Source organism: Ptychodera flava, chromosome 5, assembly GCF_041260155.1.
Source record: "Ptychodera flava strain L36383 chromosome 5, AS_Pfla_20210202, whole genome shotgun sequence".
NCBI lineage: Eukaryota > Metazoa > Hemichordata > Enteropneusta > Ptychoderidae > Ptychodera > Ptychodera flava.
Genome location: NC_091932.1, coordinates 41,107,628 through 41,131,237, shown reverse-complemented (window position 1 = coordinate 41,131,237; position 23,610 = coordinate 41,107,628). Strand labels below are relative to the sequence as shown.

General features: G+C 36.5%; 1 pseudogene; it reads left to right on the top strand.

Annotated features, from left to right (window-relative positions):
• The first annotated feature begins 167 nt into the window (after nucleotides 1–167).
• On the top strand, nucleotides 168–22,615 carry LOC139133962 (CDK5 and ABL1 enzyme substrate 1-like; annotated as a pseudogene).
• Nucleotides 22,616–23,610: the final 995 nt, after the last annotated feature.

Genomic DNA, 23,610 nt, shown 5'->3' with positions numbered 1-23,610 from the left:
AAACGAGATTCAGCCCATTTTATTTCCACTACCTCATATTTGATATATAAATGTCAAATACCATTAAACTATGTAAAATTATAGGATAAATTAACAAAATCTAAAGAAAATGGAGCTAAATCGCAAAAATGAACGAGTCAGTTTTCCAGGTTCGCAGCGAGATTTTGCGAGACTAAGACATAAGATGGCGACGAGTGGGAGACGACGGAACGCAAAAAACTCCAAACGAAGATCAGATGCTTTGCTCTTTTTATCAAACATTAATCTCGATGGCTCGATCGCAGTAGGCAGTATGGGTATTAAGGACAAAGCATCACTTTCCAGGGAGGAGAGTGAAGATTCAAATGTTGCGGGGACGGAGGACGATGTTGTGAATTTTGGTGATGCAGAACAATCAGGCGAGAGGACTGAAATTCAGCATGTACAGAAACGACAACTGCAAAGAACTCGCTCGCACTCTGACCAGGCATCCCCAGACAACAAACTGAGCGCATCGCCGCGTAAAAACAGGTGGAATTTTTATTTCGATGGATATTTCGAGGAGAGTGCTGTCTGTCGCAGTGACCCTTGTTATTTACCCGCCATGGTTTAGATGCAAATGAGGGGGAGGGGGCACTTACCTGGGGGGGGGGGGCACAACGGTAATCTGTTCGTCATTTAAAATTTACTATTGCCCTATATTCTAGCCCTTTCTCTATCATTTTATGTTTATAGACCAGTTCTAGTTGAATTTTGAGGCGTTACAGTATTTCAGGGTTCGTCTGGTATAAATCGCATACTTTCAAGTATTCATAGAACTTCCATGACAATCACTGGACATGACTGTGCAAGAACCGTTCGTTGCATATCTATAAATGTATTTTTTGAATACAAGAGAAGTCGGCCAGTTGCGAGCTCGGCCAGTGGGAGAACTCGACCAGTTGGAGAAGTCGGCCAGTGGGCGAACTCGGCCAGTACAGTATGCACCCAATTAGAATATATGATCTATAATAGTGTTTCTTTTTATGGTTACACTTGAAGTTCGTTAAAAAGTCATGGGAGATGGTGAAACAAATTAGTTACGAGTAGTCAAGCAAAGGATTTTAATGAAAAAATGGCATAATGTTTGCCTGAACTTTACGGCACGCGCGCAATCTGCAGAAACACTGAGGCAGACCGTGTTTTGCAGGGTGGACGTGGGACCTCTTTGCGTTGTTTTCTGAAGGTTCGTAGTAGTATTAAACCGACAAAATAACAAAAACTATGGTTGTAGGAAGTTAAAACTGGCATGTGCCGATTACGTATTCAACTGTGAAGAGAATGCGTAAGTTGCGAGTGGCCGACTTCTCCTTGCCGACTTTTCCAACTGGCTGAGTTGGTCGACGCCGGCGCTGACCGAGTTAGCAACTGGCCGACTTCTCTGGTTACCTATTTTTTGAATGGTGACTTGTAATATTTGCCAACATTTTCAAATCGATAAATGAATTCAAATGACCAAAACAGCAGTCTTTAAACTCTTTCACTACAAGTCTTTGGTGTATACTCCTTGCTTTCAACAGGATTGGTAGCAATAGTAACAGCTTTCTACAAATAAGATCAGGGATATCCAAGCAACGTTTTGGAAGTCATTCTTCCGGCTCCTTAGACATTTCAACAAGCAGCCTAATAACCTCAATTTAAAAGAAATACATAAATTTGAAGGGAAAATTATTGTAGTTGTTTACAACATTTTATTACTACTTGAAAGTGTGTGTTCTGACTGATATCACCCTAAAATATATCTGAGTAATTTCCAGTGATGAACAGAAAATCAAAACCCTGAATCGTATGCCTCGACCAAACCTAAACTGTGGGATATTACTTAACTCAAATAATGTAACGGTCATCATACAAGTCCTCTTTAAGAAAATTATTTTTAGAAATGTAGCCATATTTCACACCATGCGATCAAATTCAAAATGCAGAAAAAGCAAAGAGCTGATAATATCATTATTCATCTCCACCAGGGACAATACAAGGCATGCTGAAATATTTGTCATGCTGTCCTACTGCATGATCATGTACCGTATGTCGTCATTGGTAATTTCATCAGTGTGTAAACAATAATACTAACTTTCCTGCATGAGATTAAAAAACTTCTTCATGTCTCGTCTACACTTGTACCATACAATATGTGAACAGCACCATGTAAATAATGAGATGTGCATCTTTAATACAAAAAAACTTGTAATCAAAACAAACTTCTAGTTCTACTGTAGGCCTCTACTTGTAGCTAGATAAAGAGCAGGTGTAGCTAGTCTATGGTTTTGCATGACAGTACCAGATTCCTGTAAGTTGTAGAAAACATACCAATCCAAGTAGCACTACATTCAAAACCAAAATGGTAACATACTTCTAAGGATTTGGGAAACCTATAATTTTAACATGGAAGAGCATGGGCAGAGAACAATACATTACTTTGGTCTCCAGTTAATTCTTAGATATCAAGAACAGAACACAACTCTGGTTTTCGCTTACATTTTCATTCTTCCCTGTCTAGGATGATCACATCCTCAATGAGACAGACACTCTTGTCAGTTGGAAGAAGTTACTGTTATGTTCTTTGCGTAGCCTTTCATGTTTTTACTTGCATTTTCCCCAAATCTGTGGTGTATGCTGTAGTTCTGTAGCTATTCTAACAGCTGTAGCAAGTCTATGGCTCCAAATCCAATATGTTTGACATAGAATAAGATGTGTGTATACCGAAGTAACATACCTATAATGTGACTGTTTGATATTACTAAATTTTTGATGAGTTCAACTACTAACACATTACAAAACATTTGCTGACACTAGCATGCCTTTCTACCGTACACCAGGGCCAATACCTTTAATGCTGGTGAACAGACCAGCAGTGGTCACAGAAGGAAATTATTCCAACAATTATCCAATGAACCACAAAGTCCAAGCCCACCCAATGCTAATATCCGGTATCAAGCAATGAGAAAAAGGTCTAGCTCTTACACAGATCAGTCTAATCAAGCGTCATCACCCTGCCAACGACACGATGTGCCCATAAGCAGATCCTTTAGAGATGGTACAGTTAAGAACAAACGGTAATTTCACTTGCCGTCCTGTCATTGTCTTACAACAAATCTAGTTTCTTCTTTCTCCATCTCATCTCATATTCTGCCTTTTAATTTGATTTCAGTGATGTTAATATCCTTCCTCTGACATCTTTGGTTTTTCTCGTTGCTTCTTTTCTTTTTAAAATTAAATATTCCTATTTTCCTGCCAGACCACTTTTCTATGACAGTTCCCCTGAAAGTATGACCTTGACCTTAATCTGCCATTTCCTTTGTTAAATTATAGATGACTGCTCAACCAAATACATAGCTTCTATGCCTGTTATGTAATCTAGTGCTTTAGTCACACATAAATCATAACACTTAAATGCTTATTTCTGTAAAAGTCCTAAATTATAACCCTAGTACCCATCCAAGAATCTCTGTCAGTTTAGTAGGTAGCAGATCTTGAAGTACTTAACTGTATGTAGGTAACTAGTTAGGAAAACAATAAACTCTTAATATTTTTCCAATCATTGTTGTACATGTAGTGTAGTTGTACAATGTCCAGAATTGACAGTCTTGTAAGAGGAAGAACAAAAAGCTTACAAAAACAACAAGAAATTGACTGAAACACCACATATACTGAGTTTAACCCATAAAGTAGCTTTGTCGTTTTGTGACATCTTTTAAATATGGCAGTTCAATGCCAGTCAATATTTGATGTCGCACTTACTAACGAATTACGTTTTCAAAAAGAAGTTCGCATTTTGTGGTGGCCCACTGAATTGTGATTTATGAAGATCAAATTTTTATCACCAACACTCATGTTATCTAGCTAGGGAGTATGGACACAGTCTAAACTAAGTTAGAATACACCCTTGCACAATGTGTTGAATTACACCTTCGTATAGACTCCCTAGAATAGTATTAATCTGTATGACAACACATGTTTTGAACACATCTCTTCATAATCAGATTTCCAAGGGTTGCACCCTGAAACCTCTTTTCCCTCAAATTTGCTTAATCTGTCAATGATTCCAGGGTTAAATATAGACTGTTGGCATCGAAATATATTTAGTGGAAATCGAAATATATATTTAAATAAAATTGCTACATACAGACAATGCAACTTTACACCCACAACTGTGATATTTATCCTCTGCAATTTGATTCGGCAATGTTTTGATGCTTAAGTATTGCACTAGGGCCGTATCCATATCGTTGTCTTGAATTAAAAATGTTTGACACCGCGTGAAAATATTTTATTATGCAAAGTCAGCATGTACTCATCAATGTTGCACTTTTTGGCACTTGATGCACAAGGAAATAATTGCGATGTCATTCATGCAGAGTTTAATTCATGTTCACATGCTCGTATGCACATGGCACCAACACGCCTTGTAGCCCTGCTCAAGACTGTTTTGGGATCAAAATCATGCTTGAATATTATCAGGCTAGAATATTGCCATACATAAAACACAGTAAAAACTTAACTCTGTCATCGATATAAAGCTAATCTGCTACAACCCCATAGCCTTAGATGTTGACATCTTTCAAATAAATATCTGAGGACAATTGTACATATTTGGAGTACACTTTGAATTTTTCATAGAATCATCCTTAGACTTTTCAAAAACAAATGTGTGAATTCAAGACGATGAAATTTCAAGAAACAAGGTGGTTTGGAAATAATTTAAGTTTTGTCAATGATTGTAAAATTTCAAAATTCTGTTTTGGTCAGTCTTAGTTTTGCGCAATCAAAACACAAGGACAAAGTTGTCTTTATTATATGTGAAAAAGGGAAATTTTAAACCAATATAATCTTTCTGAAATATGATACAGTGTAGACAAAGAGAATAGTTCTTTTGTTGTAAGCATGCTTTTATTGTAAACTACACTGCATGTATCAGCATGCCAGTGTTAGAGTAAAACAGCTATTGAGAGATCTTCAACTCATGCACATGTTGTTCAGTTTAGCTCACTTTACATGTATTACAGGTAAACCAAATAAATAGTTCCCTAGTTCTGAAAAGGCACAAGTTGGTACATTGTAAACTCTCAGAAATCATTGTGCAAAAGTTGAGGACCCTGTCTGCAATAGGTTTGATCAAGCACAGAAACCATTTTAAATCATACTTTCTGACCTGTGTATGGCAGTGTCATTCCTATCTGTTTGCAAACTCCTTACTTCTTGCCCCAAATGGAAATTCTGACCCAAGCATAACATCCTGTTCTAAAGAAAGGATGAATTGATGGCATCTAAAGTGTGGGTAGAGATCCAGAAAGCTCACGTAGATCATGCCCTTGGCCACTCTAAAATATCACCCTTGAAAAGTGTGAAGTGAAAGAATAGTGTATTCTCAGCATAGCCATGCTGATATGATCACAGACAAGTAAATACTCTTCATATGACCATTGCCAAACTTTGCAGACCTACTATGCTTACTGTACGCTAACATATCATAGCATCATCTGCTTTCATTTTACATGTAAATATTTGATTTTACAACAAAGTTATGTTTTATAAAGTTAACTAATACTGTATGTGAATGTCGAATTATTCATGTAAACACATCAAAACAACTCATTATCAGTGTGGTTACTGGTACTTAAAAATTGGTGTATAGAACCAAATTAGGTGGCAGCTTGATTTTACAGCCTCTAAGTTGGTTATATAAGGTTACAATTAAGTACAGCAGAGAAAAGGCAATCTATTATGGTCCTTTACCTCTCAGAATAAAATAAGATTGCTATGTCTTCTTTGTTGTACTTGATGGACCATACCAATATTTTTGTAAGTTCAATTTTTTTCACCACTACAATTTAATTTATTCATGTGTAAAGTAAAGTTTGTGTTGGTGTAGCACCAAATGGAGTTGTTTTGATGGTTTTATTTTCAACTGACCCAAAATGATATTATTTCACTTTTCCACAGGATTCTTTTGGTTTCCCAGCGGAAAACTCCATTTGCTCTTTTCTCTGTACAACCATACAGCAAACACAGTCAGCAAGGTCTTTTAAAGTAAGTATAAATGTACAGTCCATTTTATTACCAGTAATGCTTCATGAGTGTGTACAGGCCACGTTTGTGAATGGTTGTAACAAAGACTGGCATAGCTGTGGTATTTTACTACTATGTATAAGTGTAATCAGCTGTGCTAGAAATACCACAGACTGGTCTAATGTGCATGAATTCTGTTGATATTAAATATTTATGAGACATGATGTCACAACCAGACATGAAAGAACTCTGTCATGTGGTATTTCATCTTATTTACCACTATTCATCGTGCCTCACCAATATTTAATAGAATTCGTGCCAATTACATCAGTCTGTGGTATTTGTGTATTATGCAAAGTAAGTCATGACACCTGTGTCTGTGGATGATGCCATTTCTTTAACAGTCATCCTGCCAATATGTCTTCTCATTTGCATAAAATGCTCTGAAAAATCAGGGACATTTGAGCAGATTACACCAGGCTGTGGTTTTATGATTATGTTCATAGAATCTCACACACGCCCATCTGTCTCACATGGGAAAATCACAGCCAGGATGCCAGGTAGCTGTAAGCCTTCACAAGCCCATGAAGCAAGCAATCACCGTTCAGATAATATTTACTAGCAGTACTACCTCCCTTGTACTCATCCAAACCATGTTTTGAAGCTTTGTCATATTATAGAGTGCATGAGTTTTGACTTAAACAATAACCATTTGTAATGAATCATAATTGTTTGATTTCAACACCTAAACAATACACAAACACATAACATGCAATATTAATATATGTTGTGTCAAACATTAGATGATCACAGAACAACTGCCATTTATATAGTTTTCCATGCCAAGTGTGTAACATTTTTATAATGAACAAAATGTCTGTGCGTTTTTGACAAAGATGTAATGTACATCAAAGGCAATCGCTGTCATCAGGAGGTCAAGAAAATTACTAGACCAATTTTAACTTTATTATCTTTTGAGTAGATAATTTCCTGGTGAACAAGGAGATTTCACATTCTATTTAGATCTCAGTGTCAGCTCAAAAATACAGATACCATACCCTCTCTGTCGTCGGGTTTATCTTACACGAAGGAGAAATAGATAAAAAATTTAGTAGAGAAACTGAGACTGTCAGTACAAAACAGAGTCAGTTGAAATTATGCGTATATGCATGTATTGGCAGTTATAAGAATGAAAGAATACTATTTAAAGCTATCCATACACATAGGTGTACACTGTACTATAGATGCATTTGATAGTAGATTAAATGTTATACTCCAATTGTTTTCCAAATTTAGAGTGGAAGCGTTACACCATGTGGAAGCAACAGGCACTACAAGGTCCCGTAAAATATCTGGAACCAAGATACTGAGTCTGTCTGATGAGGATTTCTTGGCACATGTTGGTACAGAGGTCAATGATGGTCTTGGTAAAGTAAGTATACAGACAGGGAAGAACGAGAATTTTGTGAAATTGTCACCTGATCCATAATTGTAACTTTACTGTAAAGAGGTCCATCACTGCTCTGACAGTAACTGATAGAATGTATTAATGTTTGAGAAGAGGTGTAAAGGGGCCACAGAGATGGAGCTGTTGTTCAATTCAACTTTGCAAATGTATACAGTCTACTTAAAAGATGAACAGATTTCAGATTTCCTCAGCTTGTCAAAATTTGTAATGAAAGTACAAACAGAGTCAGATGAAGTAATGTGTACGTGCATGTATTAGCAGATATAAGAATGAAAGAAGACTATATTAAAGCTATCCATACACATGGATGTACACTGTACTGAACCATACAGTATTGAAGTCTTGATATCAATTTAAGAAATGAAGGTAGTTTCAGTCTGTCAGCACCAGTGGCTACATGCCATGTGAAGAATTCTTGCATCACAAAGAACTCTCTACTTCAGTGCTGCATTATATCGGCATAGAGAGCACATTTTTATGATACAATAGGGATGGCTTTCATTGATGACATGATCACTTTCAAATCATTGTCAAATCATCATAATAGGTGATGCAACCATGTCAAATTATCACTTTGGTGATACAGTTGGTGTTTAATCAATGTCAAGTATGATTTAATCATCATCAAATGTGATACAATCCTTATCACATTATCTTAAAAGTTGATGCAGTCATTGATTGATTTTCTGAGACGATAGTCATTGTCACATAATTTTCCACAATGATGCAATCATTTTCAAATCATTCTCAAATATGATTGAGAGTCCATGTCTTTTCAAGCATCATCTCTCTAATAAAGAGTTAACTGAACCATAGCACATGTCATTGAAAACTCATTAGCATGAGAAAAAAGTCAGTCAAATGAATCTTTGAAAAAGAAATGTTTTCTCATTTTCATAGGCAATATCATACAGTCATTTCCTTGTGCCAACGATGAGTAAAACTATGGCACGTCAGCGTGCATTCATAGAACACATGGGATACTCATCACTTCCACAGTCTCCGGATTCTCCAGTCAGTAAAAAACAACACCCTCTGAGGTCTGTGTCTTTTGATCCAAGACTCATGGTTGGAAACAACAATGATAAAGGTGATTATAATGTGTTTGTGTTATCGTATGATTTTATGCATACTTCATCTGAAAGCTTTGTGTGTATCAACATAAGTTATATGGAATTTGCATCCTAAAATTTATCTATTATTTAATGGAGTTGGTGTCACTATGATCACTAATAGGTGCAGGGTCCATACACTCCTGGAAAATCCTGGAATTTTAAATCATCGTGGAACGTCCTGGAAATTTTGAAAATAAAACTGAGTCTTGGAAAGTCCTTGAATATCGAGATAATCCACTCATAATTTTCATAAATGACAAGATTGTGATGTTGTAGAAATGATATATGAAATGATATATAAAAATGATAAATAATAGAAATGATGTCTGGAAAATGGCATTTTGGACCTCAAAAAATTTTGAAAAATTGCTGAAAAATTCCTTGAAGTATTTGAATTTTAAATGACTTTCAGTGTATGGTATCTTGTTCTCGTAGGTCAATCCCAGTGAAAATGTCTAATGTGATAGAATCTGTTTTATTGGCAAATCAGATCCAGGTTAATATGCGTAGATATTAATAATGATATGAATTGCCAATTAGAATTAATAATTTGACAGTATGCGTTCCAACAAAGAGTATATCATAGTGAATTCAGTTCAGCATACTTCAAAACGTTAACGTATATTCTACAAAAGCCAGACCAGTTTTCTACGTTTTTTTTTAAGGCAAAAAGTGGTAGAATAGCTGTGTTCAGCCATGATATAGATACAACTAACTGTCTTTTGTGTTACTCTTTCAAAACTTTCCAGAAGTAACTGAGACTCATGCTTATCATGACACAGCCAGCCTTGTTAAGTGGGATATTATCTTTCCTTACCTACCCCAAAATGGTGCATGGATGTGCTCTAATCTTTGGTCCCACTGTTTTCAGAAATTCAGCATTTTACTGTCAAAGATATCAATCTTTTGTAAAAGATACTCATGAACAAGAAGTTTATTGTTTTTCTTTCCAGCTACTTATAATGTTATTTATGAAGCCTGCATTTTATAAGACAATATACATCAAATTTAGAAAGTACTTCTGAATAAGGGTAATTAAAACTTTTATATGCTTTCAGAAAATGCTCTTGGTGACATCCATTACCACTATGATCCCAATGAACTGGATGATCCGGAGCTGAGATCTGGAAAACATAAAACAATGTTGACGTTCAGTTCTTACAGGGTAAGTGAACAACAGATTTAAAGTATAGACAAAATTTTAGACAGAATCTTACCATGCAGTTTTCCATGATTGTTTATACAGCTCTCTTTGTTAGCTCCCATAGCCATATGTATATATGGCAATGGAAGCTATTCTTATAGGCTAGGGAAATGTCTGTATGTCTGTATGTCTGTATGTCTGTATGTCTGTCCGTCAACATCAAAAACTCCAAAACCGCTGCACATTTCATCCTGATATTTGGTGTGTACATGGATGAGGGCTGTAGATGAGATTTTGTTCAAATGAAGTTGTCATTGCCAAAAATATGCAAATTAAGTGAAAAAATGTAAAAACAGTCAAATTGAAAATCTCAATAACCACTGAGCAGATTACATGAAAAATTAGCATGTAAGTACTTTTGGCTGACCTGAAATAATTGTGCTTTTTTTGATTTTTTGATATTGTTGAAAATATACAAATTAGTGCCAAAAAAGGCGTTTTTGGTAAAAAATCTCCTTCTTCATAACCGCTGGTCAGACAGCTTTGATATTTGGTATACAGGTCCCTATGGATAACCCAACTTGGATTTGTTCAAATTGTGATGAAATATGCAAATCTGTATTTTTAAGGAATTTTTTTGTCATTTTTGGTCAAAAATTTATTTCATCAAAACCGCTCGTCCGACAGCTTTGATATTTGGTATACAGGTCCCTAGGGATAACCCAATTTGGATTTGTTCAAATTGTGATGAAATATGCAAATCTGTATTTTTAAGGAATTTTTTTGTCATTTTTGGTCAAAAATTTATTTCATCAAAACCACTCATCTGACAGCTTTGATATTTGGTATACAGGTTCCTACAGATAAACTAAATATGATATATAGAATATATGATGAAATCTGCAATTTTGTATTTTTGTGCAATTTTTGACATTTTTGGTCAAAAAATCTGTTTCTCAAAAACTACTTGTCTGATGCCTTTGACATTTGGTATACAGGTTCCTTGGGGTTCTCCAAGTGTGATGTAGTGAAATTTGATGAAATCTTCAATTTTTGTATTTTTGGGTCAATTTTTGCCGTTTTTGGTCAAAATATTTGTTTCTCAAAAGTTACTCATGTGATAGCTTTGATATTTGGTATACATTTTTATACATAATTATGATGAAATCATCAATTTTGTATTTTTGCTGCTAATTTTGCCATTTTAGGTCAGGCCATCCTAAAATGAGCTATCAAAGATCTCAACTATCTTCATCAATACATATGTCACAAAAAGTTGCTCTCTACATAACACAGCAGAGCTCTGTCGACTATTGGGTCGCTTGTTTTTTTCAAAACCGCTGGTCAGACAGCTTTAATATTTTGTTAACAGGTCCCTAGGATGACCTTAGTGAGATGATTTCATACAGTCAGGAAATACTTAATTTTGTATCCATGTCTATAGTAGCTTCAGGGACATTGGCCCTATGTTTAAGATAATGTTGTGATTCAGTAAGCATTTGAAATGGTAAACTGTATTTGGTGTTGAAATGCGGTAAAAAATAATGAGAAAACATAGCTGAGGTGATTTCAGCAGGTTTGGTTTCCAACAAATATATTCAAAGTTTTTTTCAATGTTAAAGAGTGATGGAGGGGGGGGGGGGGTCCTGGCAGATTTTGAAAAAAATCCAAACAAATGTCAATAAAAAAATCAGCCACAGAAGGTTTGTCAAAAAGAAAAGGTGAGATAGTGGGAAAAAAGAATGTACAGTGTATCGGATAAAAAGATGTTCCTCATCAATCTTCCAGACAACCCCCTTTTATCAAATGGTACACCCTGATGTATTTTTGTGTGCCATTAAACATGCAGTGTATTTAGTTTAAGATGTCAATCAAGTTAGGTAAGGATTTGAAAGGAATAGTCAAGTTCACCACAGTTTAACTTTATCTCTTGTGTCATCCTCCTTGTGTAATTGGTTAAGTTTGTAAGTTGCTCCAGATGTGGATGTACCAGCTGTTCTGGAAGAAAACAATGTTTACTTTTCCCTATAGGGTTTCTGAGTTAATGATTGCATGTTGAAATCTCTCCATGTATCTGGTGCATGGGCAAAATGTAAATATTGGTTGCATGTTATGTATTTCAGTCTATGTCAAATATTGTAAATGAAAAATCAAGAACAGTTTGCTGTGTGCTTGTAAAAGATAACATGTATGTCAATACATATTAAAACTGCCTTGCAGTTTGATTGTCTTAAAAATTATCACAGAATTAGAAAACGAAAAGAAACTAATCAAATTGCTGTAACATATTCACCCTCAGTGTCTGTAGGCCTATACTTAACTATTTTATCATTACATTCAGCTTTTTGTTATATCTTTATCACTCTCCATGGGCCTTAGGCACACTTGGGGTCAATGTCATCACTCTGTGCCAGTCTGTGAATGTCAGTCTGTCTGTATTTTTTAGGCCCATGTTTCATACAATTGGTGGTTTGTTTTGATAACTTTATTTGGTATATAGGGATAACCTAGCAATACAATTTTTTTGACAAAATGTGACATGACTTCGGTGACCTTTGACCTCAAATATACATATTTGTCCATAACTCAGTAACCACAAGTGCTACACCTTCATGTATGGTATGATGGGACACCTTATGATGCCACATATTGTACCTCATTAATTATGTGCATATCTAATTTTGAGCAAGCCAATAGAGCCAGAGGTCTGATTTTTGATATATAGGGATAACTATAGGAGAGAATTTTTTTTGACAAAATGTAATGTGACCTCGGTGACCTTTGCCCTCAAATATACATATTTGTCCATAACTCAGTAACCACAAGTGCTACACCCTTCATATCTGGTATGATTGGACACCTTATGATGCCACATATTGTAGCTCATTAATTATGCACATATCTCATTCTGAGCAAGCCAATAGAGCTGGATGTCTGATTTTTGGTATAAAGGGATAACTATAGGAGAGAATTTCTTGACTAAATGTCATGCGACCTTGATGACCTTTTACCTAAAATATATGTTTATGTCAATAAATAAGTAATCACAAGTGCTATGTCCTTTGTATTTAGTAGGATGGGAGACCTTATGACAACACACGCTTTACCTCATTAATTTTGCACACATCTAATTCTGGGCAAGTGCATAGAGCTAGAGGTCTGATTTTTTGGCATATAGGGATTAATTAGCAATATAATTTTTTTTCAAAATGTCATGTAACCTCAATGACCTTTGACCTTGATTATACATATATATGCATATCTCAATAACCACAAGTTCTATACCCTCCATTTTGATAGGATATTAGACCTTAAGATGTCACATCTTGTACCTCATTTATTATGCGCATATGTATTTCTTGGCTGTCCAATACTGCTAGAGGTCCAGGTATGTAAGCGGTCTGAAATCACCAAAGTGCGCCTGCAATCTGCGCCGGCGCATTTCAAACTGCGCCCCCATTTTGCGCCGGTATATTGCGCCGCCCAAACTGCGCCCTTACTCTGCGCCAAACACTTTCGAGTGTCACAACATCGAGTAGTCGCACTTGCGTAGCACTAGCAGGACGCTTTAGCAGTGTAGACTGTGGATATTAATATCCGTGCCCTAAAAATGCAGCTAGAAAAATGATATGACATGTTTTCACGGAGTCTCGGAGGTACGAGACCATGTTATGTTTGTATGGGACGGATTACACTCACTTGGCGGTATCGTGGCTTGGCCTCAGCAGCAGACAAAATTTGTGAATTTTGCATCTCCATAAAGGCCAGGGACTTGATACCCGGGATCAAGTTAATCCCGTTCACCTTTGACATCCCCGGACGGGAACGAATGTTTATGTCTGTGTAAATTACGGCCACGATTAGTGTCCACAGGAGGTTGTACACAGGCCAATGTAATGACATGTAAACAACAGATTATACGACACTGAATATAACGGCGAGACCAGTATACATGTACAGAGAAACAACGTTTCATGAAGCCCACAATGCTTGTAGCAATAACAGGTGTACTTCAACAGAAATGACAAAGGTACAGTCAATCCACGACGCCGCTGCAACTGGCGTTATTACGTTCCGAATTCGGCTTACCCGGGGCTCTGGCTGCAACTGTACAATTATTGCAGCTAAACGATAGCGTAGACGTCGTGCCATTGCCAAGATACTCTGCTGTTTCCGATCGTTTTGTCTACAGAACTACTAAAAACTCTCTCAATTCGACAAGAAAAATAATTACGGTTTGAAATCGGTGCATTAATTTATATTTATAAAAATAATAAAATGTGACATCACCGATCATAAGAAACGTGGTGTTGAAGAACATATATTTTTTGAACAGAAGACTACGGCGTCCATTTTCTGTAAGTATACATGTAATCTAACTTTAGCAAACTTGCGAGTCAAACATCCGAAGAGTAACGTCAATATTTTTGGTTTTGTTCTACTCATGTTATAAAATAAGTCAAATTTCGGGAAAGTATCTGTACATTTTCGATATCTGTGCAGCGCAAATGTGTAAACCGACTCTGCATTTATCCATCCTAAAGACCATGATCAGTTCGCGACTGCAGAACCCCCCCCTCTCTCTCTCTCTCTCTCTCTCTCTCTCTCTCTCTCTCTCTCTCTCTCCCAAAAAAGTTTAGCCATTTGATGTTTTATTTTGCCGACATTTATTTAACGGTTCACGATCACAGCTCAATGTTGATGTCGATTTTGATTTACGAAGTTTCTTCGTAACTAGAGACATGTCACGGCCTGGAGCTAGTTATCACTATAAAAACATTCTGTGTAAACGTTTTTGCTTCCGAATGGAGGTGACAGGTGACTTCGTGTGTAAAATATTGAATGGCAATATGAATTTCACCGTTAAGAAAGTCTATGACTTTCAAACTAGTCGCACAAACAACATAAACATGGCGGAGCAACGATACCGACATATTTTTTTTCTCGACCTCTGATGAGAGCGACTCGGTGAAATTTTCCAACCTGGTAGGCCTATTGGTTAGTATTTGGCTTTGCCCCGTGTGCTGGGTTATGTACTCGTAAACTAATTATACAAAAGTTGTATTCACTGTAAATCAATAAGCCTTTCGAACACGAAAGATATTCGGATATCTGAACCTCAACATCGGTTACGCAGCTCGAAAGTTATCCTCCGAAACAGGACAGGAACATTGGTCAAAGCCGGATTTCGTATGGTATATAGATATGGAAACACGCAGCTCTTTGTTAGAAAGCATGCAATGCATGATGCTCCCTAGCTTGGTCCTTGGATTGTTGCTTTCCGTCTCGCCCCTACACACCATCAATTGTCTAACAATCACAGGATTCAGTCACATGTGTCTTCAAATTTTGATACATTAATTCTACCAATCATCAAGCACGGAACACATCAAAAAACAATGATCGCGGCTACGGGTTCAAGGACGTTCGAATTCACGGGGAGAAACACCACGGATTTGTCGCAGAATTGTTATAACTAGCTTTATCTGTTTATGGAGAATATGGGCGATCAGTGTATGGTCGCACATCGAATCGACGCCAAGATAAAATATGATGTCCGAAAAGTTTAGCTTTGTTTTATTCAACTGAGACATCGCCTTTGTTATCCCCAAACATCCTCGGGTTTTGTTTTCGGGCAGACTGCAACATGAATATCTTCCCAATGCATAGAGTACGCGTGCCGTGCAATCATAGACCCATGTGCTTTGGCAAACGCTCGGGCCAATTTTTTTGGACGTTGGTTAGAAACTAATGACAATATATAGGTGAAGATGTTACATCTGTCAAAGAGTATTGAAGATTAAATTACTTTCATCGATCGATAAAGAAGAGAAAGAATGAGTCCGTGAATATCGAATCATAGACGGGAGAATCGAGGGTTTATGATCAATTGGAAACAAAAATATTTCGATTAATTGACTAACACAACCAAAAAGGAAATTTTATTCAACTTTGAAAAAAGTCACCACCTTTCGTTGGCATAGGATTCCATGGCAATGGACCAACACATGATGTCGTTTAGGTCCTCAAAAATCTTCTAAAACGGCACGATGATAGTAACTAAAATGAATGAACAATTAAAAGCCCGTATTTAAATGACACGATATCAGTTGCGTTTCAATTTTTTTCCTTTCTGTAAGAAACTCCACGATGATGTTTTGGAATCAAATGGGAAATGCCATATTCTCGGTGCTCCGATTGATCCATCAATTGAGGTAAATTTCACTGCCATGATCCGCCCATGGATGTAAAAAAATAGATGATCCGCCTCAGTAAATATCTGAAGTTTCTACAGGAAATCTCTCGTCCGTTCACGGATCTTTTTCCGTTTTTCATTTTAGTTTCAAGTTGTTTGTAGGGTAAGGAAGCTAGAAATCCATCAAAACATCGCTTCAGGGTCTATGATCAAAGCATGAGCGTGTTTGTCATCAGCTGTCAGCAGGTCGTTTTCCGAACCGCGACATGGACTCGGAAACCCGCCATAGTGTCACAGAACGCTAGACCTAGATTGTATGTAATTGTGTGCTATCATTTGTTCCGTTTCAAGGTTAATTGACTCTGAATAATCTAATCACGGTCGTGACTCCCGTTTTTGACATAACTATATAAATAACCATCGGGATTGAGTGTTCACGGCGTTCCCTTTCACTTTGACCACCACTTCGAATCAGTCTGTGAATCGTGCGTCCCAGCCCGATCAGTCTCTCGCTGATTTTTAAAACCTGGTAAATAATGTTCTTCGTAGTCTGATATAATATTCTATTCTCCATTATGTAAAGATGAATGTCTCATTCATATTTTTATTTAGACGAATATATCAACTTCTTGGTGTTTGGAAATAAGAGTGTTGCAATAATTTCCATCGGGGACTTCAATGATGAATTCACTCAGCAGTTCGCTCATGATACACAGCACTGTACTTCCATGGAGATTGTATCGCTGTTTTAGCAATGACTTTGATCGTAAGTTTTCATTCGACCAAAGTGATGAAATAAATGCTGACAAGCACTAACTATGTACAGTCCGAGTTCACTTCACATTCTCACTATCGATCGCACTTTCATGTGAGCACGTACACTTCAAGCCCTCACATTCGCTCTCCTAACTTTAGCCTCGCACTTGTCGATTTCCGGTACCCTTACATACCTTACGTCAGGAAGTCAGTCGTAAGGACGGTCGCATTTGCTGTTTGCACGTTAAATGAGAGTCTCAGACCCGGTCTCAAATTCACTCGCAAATGTACATCACAGAGCGAAATGGGAGTCTCAAGTTCAGTCGCAAACGTGATCGCACTTTGACTCTTCTATGAACTGAGAGTCTCAGAATCAGTCGCATTCCTTATCATTTGGGGTCGTCATGAATTGGAAGTAGCAATTATTGGACGATTCAAAGGTCGCAGAATTAGAGCAAGAATTACGGTCCACGAGGTTCCGATCAAACAAGGGAATGAGTATGGAGTGTCCGGTTTATGGCTGCACTGCCTATTCAGACACTGAGACAGCTAGGACACTCTCGCCATATACTGAGTATAGAGTTACCATACGAAACTTATAATGGCAGAGATATTTGGCCATCGAAATAGTTTGAGAGTAAAATTTAGCGTCTTTTTTTTAACTTTGAAAGTATTTACCGACAAGGTTCGGGTGGAAATTACAAACAGATTCAAAGGTCGATTTACGATGCAAATAACACTCGACTGGCCGAGTTACCTTCCCTCTCGGGTGATGTTATTACATATACTTCACATACGTGTCGGAAAAAATTACTCCCATCCTCCGCATTTTAGTGACACATTTCACCATATTTCCCACGAAAAACATGAATATTTCTTTGAAATCGCCTGACTAAACCAAAATAGACTATTAATACCGTGGTTGACATTGAAACTTCGCAATGGCGCAGAGTAAGGGCGCATTTTGGGCGGCGCAATATACCGGCGCAAAATGGGGGCGCAGTTTGAAATGCGCCGGCGCAGTTTGCAGGCGCACTTTGGTGATTTCAGACCGCTTACATAGCTCAGAGGTCTGATCTTTTTTCCCGATTTAGAACCATAACTTAGACATGCCTCATGTGTTTCAATTGGGAACAACGACATAGACCTATGTGCCCATAGATCTCAACATATACACTCCAGTGATACTTCTTAATGACCACATTTCCCTGCCCCATCAAGACTAATACTCCTATTACAAGTGGGGACTGTCATTGTCAATGACTTGTTTAGTTAATGGTTGTATCACAGTATTCGATATTTCTAATTCTGTATTTTTTTCCATTTTATGTTATGAATAAATACATTAAACATATTTCACTGTCTCCAGTACACTACATTTAAGTATTTTCACTTCATGCACTTTATCCCTTTCACACATGTTCAAATATCTGACCAGAGAACAAACACTAAATAGTCCAGGATGGGAGCTACAGTGTCATTGACGCTATTTTTGATCAACTTGTCAAGTGCAAACCCTGATGACAATACTGGGCTTACATGTAATAACAACCAGTTTTGATCAGTTTAGAAAAGTGAAAAGTCCAGACGTAAGATTTTAGAATCAGTTGAGAGAAAACAACTTGACATTCTACCATGTGTGTGATATCATCAGCTTGCCAATAGAACAGATATGGGCGTGAGTAAAATAAGAATTTACACAAATGAAGGATAGAGCTGGCCAAGGATTTCTTCACATTTTCAGTTTATGAAGTAACACGGTGATTATACAACAACTATAAAACACCAGTGTCAATGGAAGTGATGTCACTGATTTATTTTTTTCATGAACTATAATAAAATTCAATGATACACCCTTTTGAAGCATTACATTCTGCCATCACACAATAAATTATTCATTTAGAGCAATTCATGTATAGTACAAATCATGTCCCATAAACTTTCTAAATATATCATACTCACCTAGGACAAGTCTTTTGTAGTGGAAATTAACACAGCTATGCAACGTACTACAATGGCATCTAGTTTGTTTTGTTCTGTGCAAGGACATTCACACTACTGTAAGTATTAAGCCAATACCTCAGGGCTAATTGCTTTGTTGTATCGACTCCAACACGCAAACAACAATATAAAAGTTCTATTGGTCTGTAGGTTGTTGCTATTCCTCAAGCATCTTTGATCATATTTTACACTTACAGGTTTCCGTCATTGATTATACCAAACCATCTGAACTGAAAAAAGAACTGAATGACAAGTTCCGGGAGAAATTTCCCCATGTACAGATCACTTTGAGTAAGTTACGAAGGTAAGCTGCAGACCGAATGGTTGAGTATATTGTAAAAGTTAAAAGAAACATGTTTTAAATGCAGTTCGAAAAGAAATGAATTTGTATATTGAGAAGTATTGAAAACAAAAGTAGAGAAAAATCCATCAAGAGTTACAGCCAATGGCCTTAAATTACTAGTAACCTAGAGTCTGGTTATATAAAAAGCGCCCTCTCTGGCCATGTTATTTTAATGTGTGTTATTTGGTACAACCCTATCTGCAGCATAAAGAGAGAGTTGAAGAAGATTGCAATGGTACAGAACACGCTTGAACCAGCAACACTAGCCATGGCGTATGTCTACTATGAAAAGTTAGTGCTTCAGAAAAAGATTAACAAGGAAAACAGAAAACTATGTGCTGGTAAGCTCTTGCCTTATATGAAAACCAAATATATTTTGATTACGTAGCCAGTTGTGAGTAAAAATACCGTGTTGGAAAGAGTATGTTTGGGATGTCTTTGGATAATTCCTTCATCAATGTCAAAATTATTGTCAGATGCTTATAATTAGGGTTTATCTTGAAATATCCAGATGTTGTGTTCTTTATTCACTATATGCTCTGTTTGCACACTTTGTGTCCCTGAATAATGCAGTAGTTAACCTTTCCTCCTGACTGTTTATGATTTTTTAGTCCCCTCTACATTGAATCCAGAAGGGGACTCATCATTTGTAGATTATCAATGTATCATTTCTAACATTACACTAAATTTAGACTGATGGTACAATTTTCAACAATCTTCTCCCCGTCAATCAATGACTGTGTTTGTATGAAGAGGCATACCACATAGTGATTTATTGTCTACCATGATGTACAGTAAATCTTTTCATTTCCTTCATGGATACTAGGTGCTTGTTTATTGTTGGCTGCCAAACTATCAGATATCAAAGGTGTAGAACTTCAACATCTCATCAAGGTAAGAAAAGATAAAACAGCTGCAGCAATTTAATGTAAGAATATTTTACTCATCTGATACAGATACTAAGATTAAAATTTCAATTCATGTAGACAGAGCACTTCAACTCTATTGCAATGAAAAGGGCATACACACTTACAAAATGCTGCAAATCATTTATTTATGGTCAAAGATAGTCCCTGTGTTGTTAGATTGAAAAGAAATCTTTGCAAACATAATCATACAAGCTGTGTCTTTAACTGTGGTGATTAGCTTAACACTGTAGAGAGACAGATTGTAGTGGAACAAAACTTGTGGATACATTATCAAAAGCCACAGTAAATTCCCTGGGAAACATCTCACACAGAGGAAGATATGCAAATTGATAGGAAAGATAGCCTAGATGCCAAGTATAGAATTAATCTTGGTATTTTGAGTAAACTGACAAGACATGTAAGATGAGCATCTCCCCTCAATATTGTGGTGAGTGATCATTCTGTACATATTATTGCAGGAAATTGAAGACACATTCCGAGTGAAGACCAAAGATTTATTCATTATGAGTTCCGATGTTTGGTTGCACTTCAATTCACATTACATCTGCCAGCCTATGAAGTACTGCCACACTACAAAAGAATCATACACCACACCTGACAGTAATAGTATGTCACCATGCAACATTACAGTGTGAAAAATACATCCCTTTGTTCACAATGGAATAGCCCAACCTGCCATTGAAAGCAATTGTGTGTTGTTCCAAGATCCTGTGAACAAAGGGGTGATAAGAAAATTCTGAAGGGATGCAGTCATATAGAGAAAAAAGAATTAATGTTCCTATTTTAAGAGGTCTACATGCTGGAACATAAAACCATTTCTTTTCTAATTCAACATGATAAGATTTAGGGTTAACCTCAAAACAAAATATCTTCAATCATAGCCCCTACACCCCCACTTTCAACCATAATCCTTACTTCCCTCTTTTCAAAAATAGGTGCAGCTGTACTGTAGAATTCAATAGGGTTGTTCCAAATATTTTGAGGGGAAGTTGCAAGGGTGTCTGTCGTTATCATTAACTTTCCTACATGACTGATTGCATCCCTCAAATACACAACCTATTTAATATCAAAATTCCAGTGTCAAATCACAAGAACTCTATCAACATTTGATCATCAAACTCAGCTTTGATAAATTCTGTGCTGTACCGTAAGACATCCTATCTCCTTTGACATACAAGTTCAAAATTTTAGAAAAATCTTGTGGGAAGATAGAATAAGGTCGTTGGATTCAATCGGAAGTTTATTTTTATGTGTTCATTACCATCGAAAATAAGTGAGTTTCTTGTGTTTTAATTTTGTTGGTCTTTAACAGGTTGTGATTGGTCAAATCTGTTTGTTGCTAGTGACATACTGTGATTCTGATTACTTCTGTAATGTACATATTGTAATAAAGTACTACCATGAAACGTCAAATTAAGGTGCAATTTCTAGTTTTAAAAAAATGTATAACTTGTATATAATAGATGCGGTTTAAAACTTCTAATAAAAGGGTTTTTAGTTTGCAAGAACAGATATGGAGGATTGCTGATTTGACATGGTAACGCATCCGTGTGCTGTTTAAAAAAAGACATCACATGAGTATTTGAGTTGGTGTTTTTGAAATCAAGAGGTATTAGTACATACTTGGAACATGAGAGCACAACTTTGTCAATTTACTTATTCTTGTCTACCAGGATTTGGATTTTTCCACTGAATACTATATTAGTGTTCTTCAAACGACATGGAAGGTATACACACATGCAGGCACACACTCTGATTGATATAGAGATACAAGATGCACACATATACACATGGAGATCTTTTAGACACACAAATATACAAATGCTACACATATGCTAGTGTACATATATGCGCATTCACATTCAGATACTCATAGATACAAAAACGAGACAAAGCCAGACCAACTCCAAAGTATGCTTGGGTTGTAGGAGTACACACTATATAGTTTGGAGAGGGTTACATAAAATAGTTGATCATTATCACACAACTTTATAGTAGATACTTGATATCATTTTTGGTAGTTTGATGTGAACTTTTCTGACGCATCAGTCTTCAGTACATTTTATAGTTACACAATCATTTGATAGGTATCTCAAGAATTTGTATGTATTCAATTACCGTTTATAGTATTATCTGTGCATTAGACATATCATAGAGATGGTAGCTTGTTAGTTTACTCTGGACTTCTGATAGTAACTGTGAATTCTAGGGGTTGAAAACAATCTGCACAAAGGCAGATTCAAAATTCTACCGATCGGTACAATTGAAACTGCAGACGCACAGAGAACACTTTTGCATTTTTGGACAAAAGTTACCCATAAGGCATTGCAGCAGTGCAGTATCATACATAACTCATAATAAATGGGTTCAATATATTTACAAGTTCATTCATCATGTATCTTGGTGTTTTGCTATTCAGCCATCATGTTAGTTTTTATAAAAACCTATCGTTTCCTAATAGAACGAAAATGTTATTCATTTATTTTCCTTTATCTCTCTTTTTCTTTCCTAATGTTAAAGGTTCCTTATTGCCTCCATGTTTTTTTCTATGTACAAAGGTCATACGGTTATTTTTTTGTCCGCATAGTTTCTCCCATGTCAGGAGGGATGGAATAAAACAAATTTTATGAGACAAATTTATGTGCACTGTTATCTGTTTGTAGTTAATGTTGACTGAGAGCGTCAGATGAGCAGATTGCAGTTCAAAGTTTTGCATACCTCCATAAATTCAGCGTGAACTTTTCATGTAATTTACATTATCAAGGATACATATGCACTCACTGATGTCAAAACTATTTATGTTCAGCCAAATGTTGTAATAATAATGAAAAGAAAATTCCTGACGGTGATTTAATCCCTAAAGAGGCAGTCAAAGTGCGCCCTCTAAGTTATGTTGATGCAACAATATCAAGAAAGTTTACAAACGTCATGTGTTGGTGTTGGGCTGATGCAAAGAAATCTTCAGGTATTCCAAACTTACTCATAAGAGATGAGAAGTGTTTGAAGGTAGAAGGGGGCGAAATCTCATTGAAATTGTCATGTTCTGTAAGGTCAACCTTTAGAATGAGGTCAAAGTTCAGAATGGCCAATATGATCTGGATAGGTATGTCCATGATTTGTCTGTAAAAATCATCAAAAAGTGAAGCCTACCTGTCTCGTCAGCTGTAGAACAGACACTGAGTTTGGGTGATCATCATTTGTTTCTGCCAAGACCAGAGCATCTGTTATGTTTTTCTAACAAATTGTAGTTCACTGGCTCACCCACTAGAAGGCACAGTATTCTGCAACATTACAGGTATCACTATAATATATTCTGCATGGCTGGCTTTTTTTGCTGTAAAATTGACATGATGCGACACAAAACTGATTCCACAACAAGTTTACAAGGACCTTTTGATTGACAATGTGCCAATTTATTGTTGAGCTTGTTACTGAGACAACTAAATGCCACAAAAAAATTGATGATGATTGCGATAACACAATCTAGATCTCATATAGAAATTTATATTTTCATAAATCAGTATATCCTGCACAGTTGCTTGAAAGAAAATTGTTCTTTTGATTGTTCGCATTCAAGTGTTCTCAGCTTTACCGGCAATTCACTTGCATTCAAAGAAGAAAAACAGTTTTT